Below are 17,527 nucleotides of genomic sequence, written 5' to 3' on the forward strand. Positions count from 1 at the left end.
TGCAGGGGTGCAAGTTCAGTCCCTGGTTGGGGAGCTAAGATCCCACATGCCTCAGGGCCAAACAACCAAAACATAAAGCAGAAGCAATTTTATAACAAAATCCAGTAAAGGCTTTAAAAATGGTCCATATCAAAAAAAAAAAAAAATCTTAAAAAAAAAAAAAAGAATGCTAATAGATGACACCACATGCCTAGAACAGTGCCTTAATCTGAAGGAATGGGGTAAGATGAGGGTAATTGGGACAGGATCATATAGCTAGAAAAATTAGTGTATCAGTAATGATCAGTACAGTATAGAGAAAAAGATGGGCGATGTGAGGGGCTATGTAAGAGATTCAGCTTGCCATAAGAAGCATACTTAGTAATATTACCACTACAATTAATAACATTATTACTAATATTTTACTCAAAAACATCCTAGCAGAGACATAAAAATAATTGGATATGTTAGTCTAGAAGCCTGTATTTTTACATCATTGTTTGTTAGCTTTACTTTTGAATGAAGAATTAAAGGATTTATATCAATGTGTGTTTAGTGCCAGTACTATTTTGATTAATTTAGGAATCCTGAAATGGCTCAGCTTTCTTTTGGGTTTTTAGGAGTATTTTGAAAGAAAAGAGAGAAATTAGGTATTTGATACAAAATTACATATTCTCAGCTATGTGGACATATTTTTTTAAGATTTCAGATTTTATAAGGCAGAAATGACGGAGGTGATATTTAGGAATCAAGAAGGGTTAAAATAGAAGGGTAAGAGGAGACACTGAAAATGCAGTTAGATGAAATTAGAGAATTTTGAAATAGAGATTAAAAATAAGGTGAGATGGATAAATCAAAGTATGAATGGTAAAATTATTTGTTGGGTGAACAACCATTTATTTTTTTGCCTTACTGTGATTTTAATGAATAAGGGGAGCTGAGAAACAGATTATAGTTAAGTTTTTTATAAGTACCACATTACTTTTTTTGTCTGAAATATTTATAATAAGGCTCTGGGACCTTTGACTATTATTGTATGGGATTTTGCTATTAATGTTGTATATAGAAAAGAATTAAACTGAGATGTATCAGAGTTTTCTTGTAATTATTTTGTTACAAAGTTATATATTAGTATATAAAGTTAATATATTGAATTAGAATATCTGATTAGCTTATCTGATATCTAAAGCAGTTTACATATGGGAAGCCAATATATTGTGAAAAACTGTGTAACCATAAATGTATATATCCTTAAAACTTTCTTATTTTGGAACTTAAAACTAACAGTGAAGAATATAAAATAGTATAGTGAACCCTCATGTGTCCATCACATAAAGATTATTACATTCTGTTCTTAAAGCTATATAATTTGAAATAATTTGTTTATTGAAATAAACTTGAATCCTACTTTGTTCAACATGGTTCTGAAAAAACAAGTCTAATGTTAAGAACAGACTCAATGTAGCCTTGAAACAGAGCTTACATTATATTTAAGACAAAGTATTTAAGAGTGATTGATCTTCATGTTGTTTCTTCTCAGCATAGCATTTATTAATCAAGAAGTTTGTTCTCATTTGTTGGTCAAGTCTTTTGTTTAGTAATTCCAGGCTCTTCTACTGGAAATCTGACCTATCATTAAAAAAGGGAAGAAGGACAAGGGCTGCAGCTCTTGTCTGCAGGACACGGGAAAGCAACTGTCTTGATATATACCTCCCAGAGGTGAAAGGGATTAATATTTTGTACATCATTCTTTTTAACTTGTTTGTGGGTAGATTTGGATGAACTGTTAAGAGTCATTTTGTAAGCTGGAAGGGAGCAGAACTATCTATCTTCTGGAATATTCCCACTCAAGTTAGCTACTCAGGTACTTGGACATAATAGAACATAAAGGAAGAGACATCCCTTAGTAAGAGTTAATGCACTGAAAACTTATGACATCATTCAAAGCACTTTAATATTTTCTATTTTGCTATCTTCAGGGAATAAGTAGAGCCCTTTAGTTTTTTTATTTGATTGAAGTCAGGTATGAAAGAAGCTTATTTTTCAATGCTAGAGTCTATTGCAAAAAAAACAAATCCATTATTTATGTTGGAAATTATTCTGTAATGAGCAGAATAATATGTATAACAAATAATGATTAATGTCATTTTGTAAGTTGATAAGGGAAGAGAACCAACTATCTTTATGTTATGATATAATTTTAAAAATGAGCAGTCACCATGTGAAGGAAAGCTTTATCAAAGAATTGACTTGTATTTTAGACCCTGTTTGTGTAGCAGCTAAGCTTTTGAGTCTGAAGCTGGAGCCTCAAACCACCTATAATGAGTGTCTGCCTGCCTTATGGGCCCAACTTCAGCCTTTCTCCCTGTTTCTTCTTAACTATTCTACTGCCATATTCTTCTGCCCCTTTACTATGTCTGGTCTGCACAGCTGACCAGGAGGGGGTAGCCAGGATGCTAGAGTAGAGATTAAAGAGGTGAAAAGACCCCTTGCTAGAGTTACACATGTTTCAAAATGGTGCAAATATATACATTCTAGTAGAGACATAATTAGGATGTTTTATTTTAGAAACAGAATTTTTAGATTGAAACAGACTTTGGAGGTTATCTAGTTAAACCCTCCCATCCCCCATTTATTTGAAAGAAAATGGAGGTTAAGTGACTTGGACATATAACATTTATCAGAGCTGGGGCTGTTGTGAGCCCCAGGCACCTCAGTCCTCCACCAGTGTTCTTATGGTATATGTCATAGCTGATGAACAACTTTCCTTAAAGACAGACAGCTCAGATGTGCTGCCTTCGGTATTCAGAGTACTTGCTTATTTTATCTACAAGTATGAGCTCCACATTTTCCTAGAAAAAGTAAAATTTTATAATTCTGTATTCAAAATTGGAATATCTTAATTTTATCATCTGCAACTATAATTTTTGGTACATAGGTCATTTAATTGCTTTATTTTAGAATGATGTAGAAATGCAATTAAAAATTTTTTTTTCAAAATCTTAAATAGGCTATATATTAAGGGGAAGTACCATGCTTATTTTTTTTTCAAAAAGAAAAACAGTAGATTTGTAGTATCTATCATTTGTATTTCCCCTTGCTGGGTGTTAGTGATATATGTCATAATTTGATGAGGGTAAGGGCGATTTTAGCCATTCGGAAGATTGTTGTAAAAATTCATTGAATTATTAATTATAAAAATTGAAATATTTGTTCCTGGAGGTCACTCTCTTGAGCAAAAGTAAAATTACTGGCAGCTGATATTGGTCGTACAAGCTGAGACTTGCCTGGCTGGGATTTAAGGGTGCTGTAGCACTCTTAAGTAAGAGAACCAACAAATGAGAATATGAAGGGACTGCTCTTTATTCCATAGCAACCAGAAGCAATACCAGCAGTAATGCTATTATATGACTTCTTATTTTCTTAGTCTGAGTTTTTGGAAGGATATATTGTTCACTGATTAATAGTATGAGACTGTGGCGGGAATAAGTAATTACCAAGATTTTGTCTTATTTTTCGTTTCGTGTGTGTGTTAGAATTGGAAGTAGACCAATGAGGTAGGCTTGAACTTAGTTTTGGTATCCTGTTTTGTGATAAAGTTGAACAGTTTATGCACTAACCCTGTTGATTATTTGAAATAATCCACCTAAGAGAGACCAAGAAAATGATAAGTGAATTTTCTAGCAGTAACCTGATGCTCTTACCAGCTTCATTTGTGGTACCAAATCTGAAAGGATACATTTATATAAAACAGGAGTAGGTTTCCTGTAGGGGAAAACCATTTGTCATTCACTCTTAACAAGGTAAATCCCCATGGACAAAGCTTTCTTGTAAAACTGTTCCCCTTGGATTTCTCCTCACCTTCAATAAAAAGGGAGCTGTGATAAACAAAGGTATGATGAAACATTAGCTCGCTCTTACATTTTTGCCTAGAAGTTACTCATTCTTTATGGTTTTATATTTTTTAATTTTATGAGAATTAAGAGAGAATCAAAATAAATGCATTAAATCAATTTTGCTTTCTGTTAACTAAAGAAAGGGGGTTTTGTTTTGGGTGAGGGTGGGGGGATCTAAATCATTTACTTTTAGACTTAACTTAATCCTGATTTGCCAACATACCTACTGGCCCATAAAATGGAGCAGAAAATACAAATAATTCAGATGAAAAGAAAATGCTAAATACTTGGAGGTCTAAACTGAGGTTTGAATATAGAGGTTCAGTTACCAGTCACTAAATAACTAGACTGCTGTATTTGTTGGATATAAAGAGAAAGAATCTAAAACATGGTATGTGATCTTAATATCTTATGAATTTATTACCTGGATAAATTTTTACTAAAACTGTTTCTAAATATGGATTAATAGAATCCTCTAAAAAGGAGGTACTTTGGATGTTTTCAAATAGCCCAGAGTTTTATGTTTATCAGGGTCAGAATCTTTCAGGATTCCTTATTGCCTGTTTGTCATAATTATTTAAGAATTAGTTATTGAGTGCCACAAAACTACCATAGGCTTTGTTGTTAGGAAGCTTATAGTTTAGTGCACATTTCCAAACTTATATTTCACCATTCTGCTCTGTAACTGCTCTTTTCTGGCCAGCCTGGCTTATGATATTTTGTAATTGATTAAGAGCATGAACTTCAGAACGAACAACTCTGGGTTTGAATTCCAGCTCTGCTGCTGATTAGTAGCTTAACCTTAGGCAGATTACCTAAAGTACTGTTTCAAAAAATTACATTAGATGACATAGGCAAACAACACTGTCTGACATCTAAGTGCTTAGTCAGTGGCAGTTGTTACTACTCAATAGTGAACTGGATTCTGCCTTGTCTTTCTTTTCTCTGTTACTTGGTTCTCATCATTTATTCTATGTAGAATGTGTTCCCCACCCTGCTTAAATTGATCTCTCCTAAACTTAGAGTGGTCCCTAACTTCCTGGGTTTACTTTTAAGGAATTTCTTATTAACACAGCTGTAGACAGGGAATTGTGATTTAGATTTCTGTCTGTAGATGTTTGATCTTTCCAAATTGTTTGTAAGCTTCCAGAGGGCAGATGACTACATAATAGGTTTTTGAACTCAGCACAAAACCCAGTGTCCTTTCCTAGTAGAAGCAATCAATGAGTAATTATTATTAAGCCTGAGATTGTTTATCTCTAATCAAATTATAGAAGACGCATTTAACCATTTTATAATTTTGTCTAGCCCTGATTTTATAATGACCATTTGAGCAATGCAGTTCTGTTATTCCAAGTGGATTTTTAACTTCCTGTTTTTTTAAATGGATTTAATGGAATGAATTAAATGATTTCATGAGTTTTTGATATTTCTTCAAATTAGCATCATCTAGCAGGGAGTAGATTTGGGCTGACCTAATCTGGGTCTCTTTTCCTCGTACCTTTTCAGATGACATTTTGTTACCTAACTCTGTATCTATATATGCATTTTATATATATACACACACGTGTATGTGTGTGGGGAGTGTGTGTGTGTGTGTGTATGAAATTTCAGACTTGCCTGGAATTTCCTTAGTGTCTGACAAGACTGATTTCTTAGTTTCAGAATCTGGAGAGTGCCTTTTAGGATCCAGTACCTTCTTCCTATTTTCTGGTTGTGGCAGAGTGTGTATATTCCTCATGCTGCTTCATATGGGAGAGACGTGGCGGGGGAGGGCATTATGAGAACTGTTTTTTGAGGAGGGGCTAGTTTGAATACCCCCAAGCTCTTTAGTTTCTGCTTTTGCTGCGTGTCTTCACTGTTCCTATTGGGATGTCCACAAAGTGCAGCATTAGGGCTTGAGTTCCAAGGTTATACAAGGCACTTGGGGTATCAAAGTAGAATTACTACCATAGTCAGATCTGTGGTTGCCCTTGTGCTGTTCCACTAAGGGTTGCACCATGAAAAGGTAGAACTTGCTTTGATGTCCACTACAGAGACTTTACCCTGAAGAACGTTTGTTTGTTTTCGTATGGAGCTGTCATCCATAAATCCATTTGGCTCTTTTTTAAATCAGTGTATTTTCCTTCTGTACCATCTCTTGAGGTGATATTTGGTGAATTTACTACCAGTTATGAAGTCATCTTGACCTCTCTTCAGACTTAAGGAATTCTCCCTTCAATTTCTAGAATCAGTTTAGGTGTACAAGTTCATTTTTACTTTTTATAATAATCTTCAGTTATTTATTGAGCAAATATTGGCACCTACAATATGGGCCAAGCAGTGGAATGCTGTGGAGGAACAGCAGTGAACAAAATTGATCAGGTCCCTGCTCTAGAGGAGTTTACATTGGAACACTTGGGGATGAGGGAGAGAGAAAATAAATGAGTATTATAATAGATGGTTATAAATGCTATGGAGAAAAAGAAAGAAGGGGTATAGAGAGGGTAGGTGATGAGGGTGGAGGATATAATTTTAAATAGGATGATTAGGAGGAACTTAAAGAGAAGATGACATTTGAACAAAGTCTGACAGAGGTAGGGTTTGTATATTTCTTCAAATGTGGCTTTATGTATTAATATTGATGCCTTGATTGATGTTAGCATTCCTTCTATACTAAAGAGTCCTAATTGTTTACATCTGTCCTTACACTGTACTTTTCTTTCTGCCTTTCTCTTTGCTGCCTTTTATCATTTTTATATGCCTTTGAATGTCCAGCCTTTTCATTTATATTTTCTTTTTAAGTGTATTGACTAAAACTATGGTTTTCTATAATGAAACAGGCAGATTAAGAATCTCTTTCGAAAACTAGTTTAGTTTTTGAGTTTTTTTTTTTTTTTTAAGGGGAGAAGGTATATTCATTTCTCTAAGTTCACCCTACCAGCTTACAAGGTGGAGGTTCTTCTGAAACACCTGTAACTATCACTAAAATATATCCTAAAAAATTGGAAAGAATTGATGCATGAAGTGTTAAAAGTAAAAACAATCACAGTTAGACAAATAGAAATTACACTAGCCAAACTGCTGGTTTGTTGGTTGTGTTCTCAGTTTGCTTATATGGCTGATTTAAAGTGGAGAAAGAATCTTTGCATACCATGGTTTCTGTGATCAAAATGCCCTTCAGTGTCTTAGATGTGAAACTAGAATGTCATTGTTTATATAGCATAGATATCTATCATTATCTAGTCATCTTTAATCGTAGCTTATCATGCATTTAAGAATTAAATTATATGTAAAATTTTATATATGCAAAAAAGACATAAATGAGACATTATTTAGATAAATAAAAGTTACTAATGGAGGCAAATTGTCTTAAATTCTGTTATTTTGACAAATAGATTGTCATGCTGATATTTTTAGAATGAGATTTTCAGTGTACTAATGTCAAAATTGTGTTTTCCATTTCAGTTCAGTGTCACATATTCAACACTATGTGCCTGTCATCCATTATGAAATGTATGGTTTGACAGTATTTGAGGGTATTGTACTATATTAGAATACTAAAAAAAAATGGTACAAAATATGTGTGTATGTTTTTAACATTTAAATTAAGGAAGTGGGAATTGCTGTGGAATCTTTAACAACTTCTCTGTTTGAATTTATGTAACTATATATATGATATTTATTTCTAATCCTGGTTTCCTCCTTGAAGACTGGTTAAGTGGTCATACTTGAAAATATGTCCAGGCATTTGTGTCTGAAGTGAGTCAGATGTTTCCACATTTTAGCAACCTGTTGAACTTCAGTACCTGCTATTTTTGCCATTAAAAATATAAATAAAAAATTAAAGAAGCCAAATTTAGTATCACCACTTGTGTGTACCATCACCATGTTTATGAAAAAATATGTGAGCTATATAAAAGACTTTGGAGAGCAAGTCTGCCCTATATTCCCCCCATCCCCCGGGCAGCTTTTTCATTAAGGAAACATTTAAAGATATACAAAAATAGAACTGTATGATGAAATAATGAAATGAATCCCTAACTGTATACCTCTCTGCTTTAATGGTTAACTTGTGGTTAATCTTGTTTCAGCTATACCCCCTCACTCCCCACCTACTACATTATTGATCCCCTCTCTTTTTACCTATGGAAAGAGATCCAACACAGCTGAGTCAGGCTTAGTGCTCAGACTGCCAGTCCTTTACTCTCCTTGGCTGTTTTGTGTCATCTCTCCACCTCCTGGGAGTAGAGGGATGGATGAAAAAAAAAATCAAAACAATAAAGGTTAGTTTGCAGAAAAATATCATTTAAGATTTGGAATTGTGAACTTTCAAATTTCTTGTCTTAGATTTTGAGTTGGAATTAAATATTATCTTCCAAATTTAATGTAGACGCCACAAAGACAATTTGTTAATGCTTTGTGAGAAAGCAACATTTATCGCTTTATAAAGATGGTTTCTTTTATGTTTTCTAAGGATTTTCTATGTATTTGCTTTCACAAAAATTTTTTGAAATATATTTATCTTTAAGGCTTTGGGCATTTATAATATGATGCAACTGAAATTGTCCCTTGGATTTATAGAATGTACTTTAAGATGCTTTTTTCAGTATCCTCAATTATGCATTTCAAAAATTAGTTGATCTAGTTGCTTTTTTCCATTGATTCGATACCTTTTTTCAAGTTTTTAAATGATAAAAGTGAGTAGTAGTAGTTAAAAAGTAAAAGTGATTTTTAAGAGGTTTAAAAACAAGTTTTTAATTGATAGCACTCTTCCAATCAGGTGTTGCATCACATTCCTGTTATGAATTTTAATATTAAGAAAACTTTTCCTTTGTACATCAACATCCTTTTGACCTTGGCTAAATTATATTAAAATTTTGAAAAAACACTTTGGGAAATATTGTGTCAGTAGGAAGGAGCTGGTAGAAGCAGGAAGAGCTGTGTATTTAGGGCTCTCATAGTGATTTTTTTCCCTCTTTATAATTAGTAAGATATGACTGCTAAAAAGAAGTGTAACCTGTAAGTCTTTGGCTACTAACCCGAGTTATGTGATTTATTAAAGAGCCTATAATTCTTGATAAATGCTTATGAAATTTTTAAAAATTTAGAATTCAGTTTTATTCAGCAACTTTTGTTGATCTTTGATTTTTTTTTTGTTGGGGGGTGGTATGTGGAAATGAATTAAGTGTTACGGGGTGTTGTAAATCCAAGCAAACTGGAATGTGCAAAAGAGAGGCCAAATTCTATAGATAAATACATGATTCTCTATACCTACATGCTCCTGGTTTACACCCCAGTAAACACCAGAAGGCTCTTTTCTAACAACACTTCGTACTATAACATATCCATCCTCATTTAAAAGTTTTCTGTTCTTTATTTTGCCCCATTGCCTTTTAGTTAATAGTGTCTGATAGGATCCAAAATATTAATGTAGCCAGTTTAGAACTTTGATTCTTTCAGAGCAGATTTTTCTGGCATTATGTGATGCATACTAGTAATTGATCAACTATTCAGTAACTGCTTTAAAATTAACAGATTTGCCTGACACAGGCCTGTGAATGGTATACTTATAAGTAGAATCTGACTTTATTGACTACTCTGTGTATACATATGTAGTGTGTGTGTTTTAGTGTTTTGTTCTTGTATGGAAAAATCAATTTTCATTACTTAAAAAAGGTTTTCATATATTAGGCCCTGCGGTTTTAGAATTAAGATAAATTTTTCTTATCCTAAATGAGAATTGGAAAGTTTTCAAAGTACTTCATTGTGAAATTAAGTTGAATCTTCAAGTAACTAATTACTTGGTTTTTTACATCAGAATTGTTACTGATAATCACTGCATCTTTTAAGAACATTTTCTTTTCTGAGTTGTTGCATGGCTTCTTAAGAAGTAAGGATAGATCAAGGAAAATACAGTTTTTGAATATAAAATTTTTATATTTGTGTCTTTTCCCTTTTTTCTCAGCTATAAAATGGATCCTTTTGTTTCTTGCTGCAAATTTTCTTTCAATTCTTCTCTTTCTGTATTCTTGTCTCTCTTTATTATCCTTTCTGTCCATTTTCCCCTTTTGCTCTGTTCTGCTCTGCTTAGCTTTACTTACAGGCTGTTTCAGTTTTAACCTCCTTAGCAAACCCATTCTCTTCCTGCCTCAACCTCAGTTCTTTGCTCAGATGCTGCCTTTGCACCTCTCAGCCTGCTTTAGCTTTCTTATTATTGAATTCTTTGTCTTTCTTTTTGGGATAGTTGTTCTGCATTCCTCTGTTTATTGTTTCTTGGTACTTTTAGAGAAATAGCTAATTTCCTTTATTTTGCTCCCTATGGTATGTAATGAGAAGAAGAAATGAAAACAACAGTTGAAGGACAGATGCTCATGGCTCTTTAAAAAAAAATAAGGTAGTGCAGTTGACAGATTATTTTAAAAAATGCTCCCAGTTCAGAGTAGTTAGATATGAGGGCTAAATGTTGCTGTAAATGTAAAGATGTTGCTTGGCTTTTTTTAAATTTTATTTTGGACTTTCAGAAGTTACAGGCAATATTAGTATAGCCAAAATATCCTTGGAAAGTTCTGGATAAGGTGATTATTGTAAAATCATTTATTATTTTTATTTATCTGTATGGTCTTTGGTATTTTATGGTAGGCCAACATTTTTTTTGTCTAAATACTTTATGAAAAAGGCCTATCATACATAACTAAATAAAAGTCAATACAGTTTCTTCTTTTAAAGAAGGTAGAAATCCTCTTTTCTGCTCACTTTTCAAATTCCGTTTCACATAATTTGTTTAGCAGTATTTTCTTGAAAGACTATTTCTCTTTTGTTCTCATTTGCATTCAAGTAGTACTAATTATGATAAATGTATGTGAATAACTTGTTGTTATAGACTATGCATCTGATAGGATAGAATAGATTTTAGAATTAATATAAAATTATCAGTGACCAAAAGATAAAAAGAAAAGCAAAAATTGTCTAGTTTTATAATAAAATGAAATTTAGAATTTCTTCAGTTTCTCAGTGATTTGTGTGTGTGTGGCTGGTGGGGGAGGGTGCTTTTAGTTTTGCTAACTTCATAACTTCTGGTTCCTAGGTTTAATTTATTTCTCTAGTAGTGGGGTTTAGAGAAGTACCATAGTCTTTTTTTAAAATCAAAGTTGAAGGTACTCAATACTGCCTTTTTTTTTTTTTTTTTGAAATTTGCTCAGTTCATTTATATCCATTATAACCTATTAGAAGACTATGTGGAAATAAAAACTTGGAGATGGTGGGTGGTGTAATTGAAATGTAGATCATAATCTGTTCTTTGTTTGTTTTACCAAATTAGTTAGGGATTCTGAGGATACATTTTGAAAATTTGTGTATGTTTAGCATTTTGTCCCTTTGTTAGAAATCTCTCAGTGTGACTTGTTTTTAATAGGATGTGTCTTGAATTGTGGTCCAATCACTCTTGAAAAGTATTAAGCCCTTTAAACACACTGGTGAGACCCATGGAGGGAAGCCTACAGGTTTATTAGCACTCCTTAGCCTGAAAGCACAGCATACCCTTCTAGGTTGCACAGCAACAGACTCCTAGCAACCATAATAGATTGAATTTCTAAGAGTGACCAGGCCGGATGTAATAATAAAGCAAGAGGTACAAACAGTTGTCATGGTTTTCTTTTCACAGTAAGCTAGTTTGATGTGGGGAAGCTTAGCCTTTCAAAAATGGGCAAACTTCTTATGAAACTACTACTGTTTGTACATAGGACTTCTGGTATTAAAATAGCAATAATAGTAGCAAATTTAAAAAGCTACTGATTAAAAAAATAGTATGCTCAAAATAAAACCAAAAAGTAAAAGGATTGTCATGTGAAGGAGTTTTCAGGGAAGTATTGTATAAAAAGGCTTCTTTTAAATCATAAAACTGATCTGTAGCAAAACAGTCATACTGAATGATTTTTAAAAATAAAAATCCTAATATTTGTGCTTTCTCTCTTTTGGGGATCCTCTATTTTAAATTTGCAGCAACTCTGTAGTTTTATGTATGCAATTTAAGTGGATGTGCATCTAAAACTGATGCTTATAAGAAACTTTAAAAATTTATTTAAGAAAACACCCTATTTGCCCTGTATATAAACAATATTTTTTGAGATTATGAACTAATAACCAGTGGAGCAGAGAATTTATTGAGGAAGAAAGAATAAAGTAGTAAAATGTACAGTCCTCCACAGTGACAGTAAAAGTGTCTGTGATATTCCTAAGGGTGTAGTATTGTGCTATAACTTTGTTAACACTTCTCCTGTGCGTCTTTTAGTATGTGTCTGCTTACATAGCCATGAAAAAGAGATTAATTCAGATACATTCACAACCTGAAACAGGATGCGTCCATCAAAAGAAACAGATCCTCATATAGCTGCTGGAGTTGGCGTGAAACTATAGCCTTTGACAGCAATAAGCTGTAAATATACACACATGCTAATACCCTTGATTTGTTCATCTTTTGTGTCAGCATTTGGAAAAGACTGTTAAAGTGGCAGTTATAGTACATACTGGCAATTACAGTAAAGAGCAGAAATTAGGTATTTGTGACCTATTATATTTCATTAAAAGACTTCCTTATTAAAATGGCACCGCTTACTCTGATTACTTGACAGCTGCCCTAAACAGATTAGAAAATACACAGCTTTAGCTAAAGGTAAAATCAACCACTTTAAGCACATGGCATAGAACAAGTAAATGGTATAGTATCAACTATTTTTTAACAATAAATTTTCTTTAGGTAGAAATGTGTATCAGTGATTAAGTGCCATGCTTTTTTTTGCATTTCTATAATAATAGCTTACCCACAGTGGCATTTTCCCATTGAGGTGTTTTAATACACCCACCTAATGTTATACGAGCTTCCTACTAGAGGATGTTATTATGAGGTGTCATAGATCCAGGGATCAGCATGGCATCACCAGAGAAGCTTTTTCTGCTAACCAATGAATGAGCATTCTAATTCAATGTAAATGCTACCTTTACCAAGCAGAACTAGAATGTTTGGAAATTTTACCACTAATTTATCAATATCTGAAATATTAGTAATCCACTAGAGCCACAGTGAGTTTAATACTTGATTTAGGCATCACTTGTATAATATAAAATTGTATCCTTTTCTAGAGAATAATTTATTATGTGGCTCTTTTTACTGTCAGTGATATTTCTGAAGTTACTATCTTTGTTTTACATAGTGACTTTACAGCACTTTATAGAACAGTCCTGCCTAAATTCTGAATTGTCATTGAGCAGTTAGGTCACCGGACCAGCCCCACATTCTAATTGTTAACGACTTTATCCTCTTCTACATCATGAGGCATGGGTATGCACTGTAGTTCAGCCTATGAGTATGAAATTACAGCACACACTTGAAGACGAAAACAGGTTCCGTACGAAGCAGATTTGTGGGCTGATTACCTCTGTCAACTAATCTTGAGTATAGATTTTTGTCAGGATTGTCTCAATATTAGTAGAAGTCTGTTGTAGTACTTGCAGGGAACTGTAAAATTTCCACAAAGACCCAAACTAGGAATTCACCCATGTGAATTCCACATACACAAATATCTGTGATGACTTATGTCTTTAGCTTAAAAAATATATATCTGATGCATGTTGCATGAGCTTTGTCAACTTGCAAAATTGTTAGGGAAAGATGTGAGTCCTAGTCCTTTGAAAAGTAAAATAGACCTGAGTGCAAATCCTGGCTTTATCATTTGGTAGCTAATTATCCTTAAATTCTTTAACTATTTTGAGCTCAGATTTTTTATGTAAATATGGGGATATTATGTATTGTGTTATAAAATGAAAATATGGTGAAAGATAAAAACAAGATGTGTCTATAGAGAACTTAGCATGAAAGTCTAGATTAGCACTCAGACTGGTAGCTAGTATTGTCATGTTTCTGGCTTACTCCTTGTGCTAGGATGTCTTGAGGGTTTTGCTGGAGAGGGTGGCAGCTGAAAATAGTGACATGGGACTAGATATAATCAGAAACAAAATGGTTGAGTGCGATATATACATTAATATGTATAAAACAGATTACTAATAAGAAAAAATATCAAATTGTACACTTTAAATATCTGCAGTTTATTGTATGTCAATTATATCTCAATAAAACTCTTAAAAAGAAAAAAAATGGTTTTCCAAGAAGGATATTATATACTATATATCTTAAGTCATTTTCAGTGTTAGTAGGAATTCTTTAAACTTTTTAAAGTAATCTCCCTTGTTCACAGATTCAAATGGGGCAGGATCTTTAAAGATTACGGAGCAATAATTGATAAGAGAAATAAACACTAAACAGATGAAATGCTAATTATCCTGACAAAGGGTAGAATTTAAAGAAGAAAGCAAATTTATTTATTTTAGTAAATATGTATGGTGATCCTTATATTATTTAAACATTTGACCTCTCTCCAAATTTTTCTTCCATGTAAAAAACTATAAGAGCAGAAGTGAGTAAACTGCCCAGCCTTGTGTTAGCACCTAACACTTTATAAAAGAAAACTGAAAATGAGTACCAGTAGCTTCTGCTGAAAATTAAAGCAACAGTGGAGTCCAATAAAAATCTGATTACCTTTGGTACTTTTTGGCCTACCCTTGAAAAAATGTTCAATATGCTCACCCTTGATTTACAAAAATATAGTTTAAATTTTAATATATACTGTTGTTGCTGAAGGGATCATAAATGCATTTAATTTAATAAGATAATATTTGCAAAAGAATAGAAGTGGTTTGAAATATAACAGTTTGAAGTAGCTAGTGGGATTAAACTGGTTTAGGCAATAACTGTCCTATTTCAATTCTTTGAAGAAAGTAATTCCAGCCTAAGCTTAAGTGAAGGAGGAGGTACAGAACATACTTAACTTTGCCTTGATATTTTAAAAGGGAAAAGAATACCAGGCTACAGTGATACTTAGAGCCAAGGGAAAATAGCACTTAGTGTTAAGAATGTATAGTTTTTGAAATAAAACCACTGGCTATTAAATTTTCTGTAAATTTTCTGAAAATGTTCTGTAAATTTTCAATTAAATTTTTTCTTAAGTATGACTTGTGTTTATATTGTTAAATTGTTTAACAGTATCAGTTTGAAAAAGTAAGTATTGCTAAAAACATTAAATTGTGAAATCTAAAACTTGAGTTAACCAAAATATAATTCTGTTCTCATAGAAGCTATTTTTTTACATCAGTGAATATGTAACTCTGATTTATCATCTTGTACTTATGGTGCCATTGTCCACTTGTGAAAATGTAGAAGATAATTTTACCTTTTATGCTTAATTGAAGACTATGTCCAGCTTAGTAAAGATTCATACATGAGCTTCATAAGTATTCTCTGCATAAAATTTTTTCTCCTGAAAATGAAATTTTTATAGTTATTTTTTCCTTGATATTCTTAGCACTTTCGAGTTGTTGAATTGGAAAATATAATATGTATGTAAATACACATACAAAATAGCATAAACTTTCTTTTCAGTGCAGTCTAATGTTAGATTCTTCATACTGAGATAATTGCTAGGTGAGAAAAACTAATTAAACTACCAAACTAGTCCAGACTTTCACTATTGGTAAGGTCTTTTCTCACCAGAGTCTTCTATGCAAAATGTATACTGTATATGAATACTGGACCTCAGAGGTCACCAGCCCCTGGAGGTCCTTCCTTTTCAACTAAGTATCCATGTGAGGCTGCATTTACTTATATATTTCAACCAAATCAGCAACCTGAGTGCAGAAGCAGACCTGAGAAGTCAGTTGTCTTCTATTAATCAATATGTTACAGAAGTTTATACAACTGTAAAACGATGCCACTCTTCTCATGAAATTGTTTTTTCTTGCCGTATTTAGATATATTTCATAAAATTATGATTATAAGATGCAGTGGTTTTATTATTGTCATTTTCTAATTAGTATTTATTACATTTTTTTAAATTCACATACGAGGGTGAGTCAAAAATTATCTACATGCCGGCTGTAGAATTTAACTAACTTTTAGAAAAGACAAATTATTTTTTGACATAATCTCCTTGCTTTCAATGCACTTTGTTCATCTGTCAACAAGTTTTCTTATTCCCTCATTAAAAAATGTTTTAGACTGAGCCATGAGCCACGAATACACCACTGTCTTCACTTCATCAGAAGTGAATCTTCAAAGGGCTGCTTTCAGGGGGCCAAACAGATGAAAGTCTGATGGAGCAAGATCAGGACTATGGGAAGGATGCTTTAACACCTCAAAGCGAAGTTTTTGCAGAGTGTCGACAGTGTGGGCAGAAGTGTGTGGATGTGCATTGTCATGCAAGATCACAACGCCCTTGGATAGCAGTCCTCTTCGTTTAATCCAAAGTTTAGGCTTCAGCTCTTCAATAAGCATCTCTATCCATTCATATACACTTCTTCGCGACAAAGCACTTTCTCCATACTGCGCACAAAGTCTTTGATAAATAACAGCACCAGATACACCCTCACACCACAAAAAACAAATCACGGTGCTCTTCTTTCGTGCAAATCACAAGTGGGGCATCCATTTTTTGCTTGTGCTGCAGTTACAAATGAACTGATGTAACATGTTCACACCTGCACAGCAGTGACTAGGGAGATAGTAGCCTTGAACAGAAAGTGCTGATAACACAGTGCGGCCAACAGAAGTTTCAATATAACTGGAGTGCAGATAATTTTTGACTCACCTTCATATAATTGACAAACAATATATTAGTTTTAGGTGTACAACATAATAATTTGATATTTGTACACACTGTGGAATGATCAGGACAGTAAGTTTGGTTACCATCTGTTCCATACAAAGTTACAAAAATTTTTTTCCTTTTTTTTCCCTTGTGCTAAGAACTTGTAAGATTTACTCTCTTGGCAACCTTCAATATTCACTACAGTATTATTGACTAAAGTCACCATTTGTACATTACATTCCCATGACTTATTTATTTTTTAATTATAAGGTTGTACCTCTTGACCACTTCACCCATTTGTCCACCTCCAGTCCCCGTCCCCTTTGGCAACCAACCATCATGCTTTTTGTATGAGTTTTGCTTGTTCATTTGTTTTGTTTTTTAGATTCCAACATATAAGATTACAGTATGTCTCTTGCTCTGTCAGACTTATTTCACTTAACATAATACCCTTAAGGTCCATCTATGTTCTTGCAAATGGCAAGATTTCATTCTTTTTTATGGCTGAGTAGTATTCCATTGTCTGTATACACAACATTTGCTTTATCCATTCATCCATTGATGGACACTTAGGTTGTTTCTCTCTCTCTTGGCTATTGTAAATAATCTGCAATAAACAAGGGGGTGCATATATCTTTTCAAATTAGTGTTTTTGTTTTTTTCAGATTAAATGCCCAGAAGTAGAATTGCTGGATCATATGGTAGTTCTATTTTTAATTTTTTGAGGAACCTCCATACTGTTTTTCATAGTGGCTACACCCATTTATATTCCCATTAAGAGTACATAGGAGTTCACTTTCCTCCACATCCTTGCTAACACTTTTTTCTTGTCTTTTTGGTAATAGCCATTCTAACAGGTATGAGGTGATATCTCGTGGGTTTGATTTGCAGTTCCATGATGATTAGTGATGCTGAAAATCTTTTCATGTACCTGTTGGGCATCTGTATATCTTCTTTGGAAAAAGGTCTGTTTAACCT

The 17,527-nt window shown here is 33.2% G+C and overlaps 1 protein-coding gene across 6 annotated transcripts in view; it reads left to right on the forward strand.

Moving 5' to 3' along the window:
• Window positions 1-17,527, forward strand: part of RFX3 (regulatory factor X3) — a 292,285-nt gene that overhangs the window by 11,715 nt on the left and 263,043 nt on the right. For 3 of the 6 annotated variants that reach the window (XM_057723907.1, XM_057723911.1, XM_057723912.1), the window contains exon 2: window positions 17,395-17,514. The exons of the other annotated variants lie outside the window; for them this stretch is intronic. The gene's annotated coding sequence lies outside the window, so the exon portion shown is untranslated. The remainder of the gene's footprint in view (window positions 1-17,394; window positions 17,515-17,527) is intronic. 6 annotated transcript variants of the gene reach the window in all.

Source organism: Hippopotamus amphibius, chromosome 2 (assembly GCF_030028045.1).
Source record: "Hippopotamus amphibius kiboko isolate mHipAmp2 chromosome 2, mHipAmp2.hap2, whole genome shotgun sequence".
NCBI classification, from domain to species: domain Eukaryota; kingdom Metazoa; phylum Chordata; class Mammalia; order Artiodactyla; family Hippopotamidae; genus Hippopotamus; species Hippopotamus amphibius.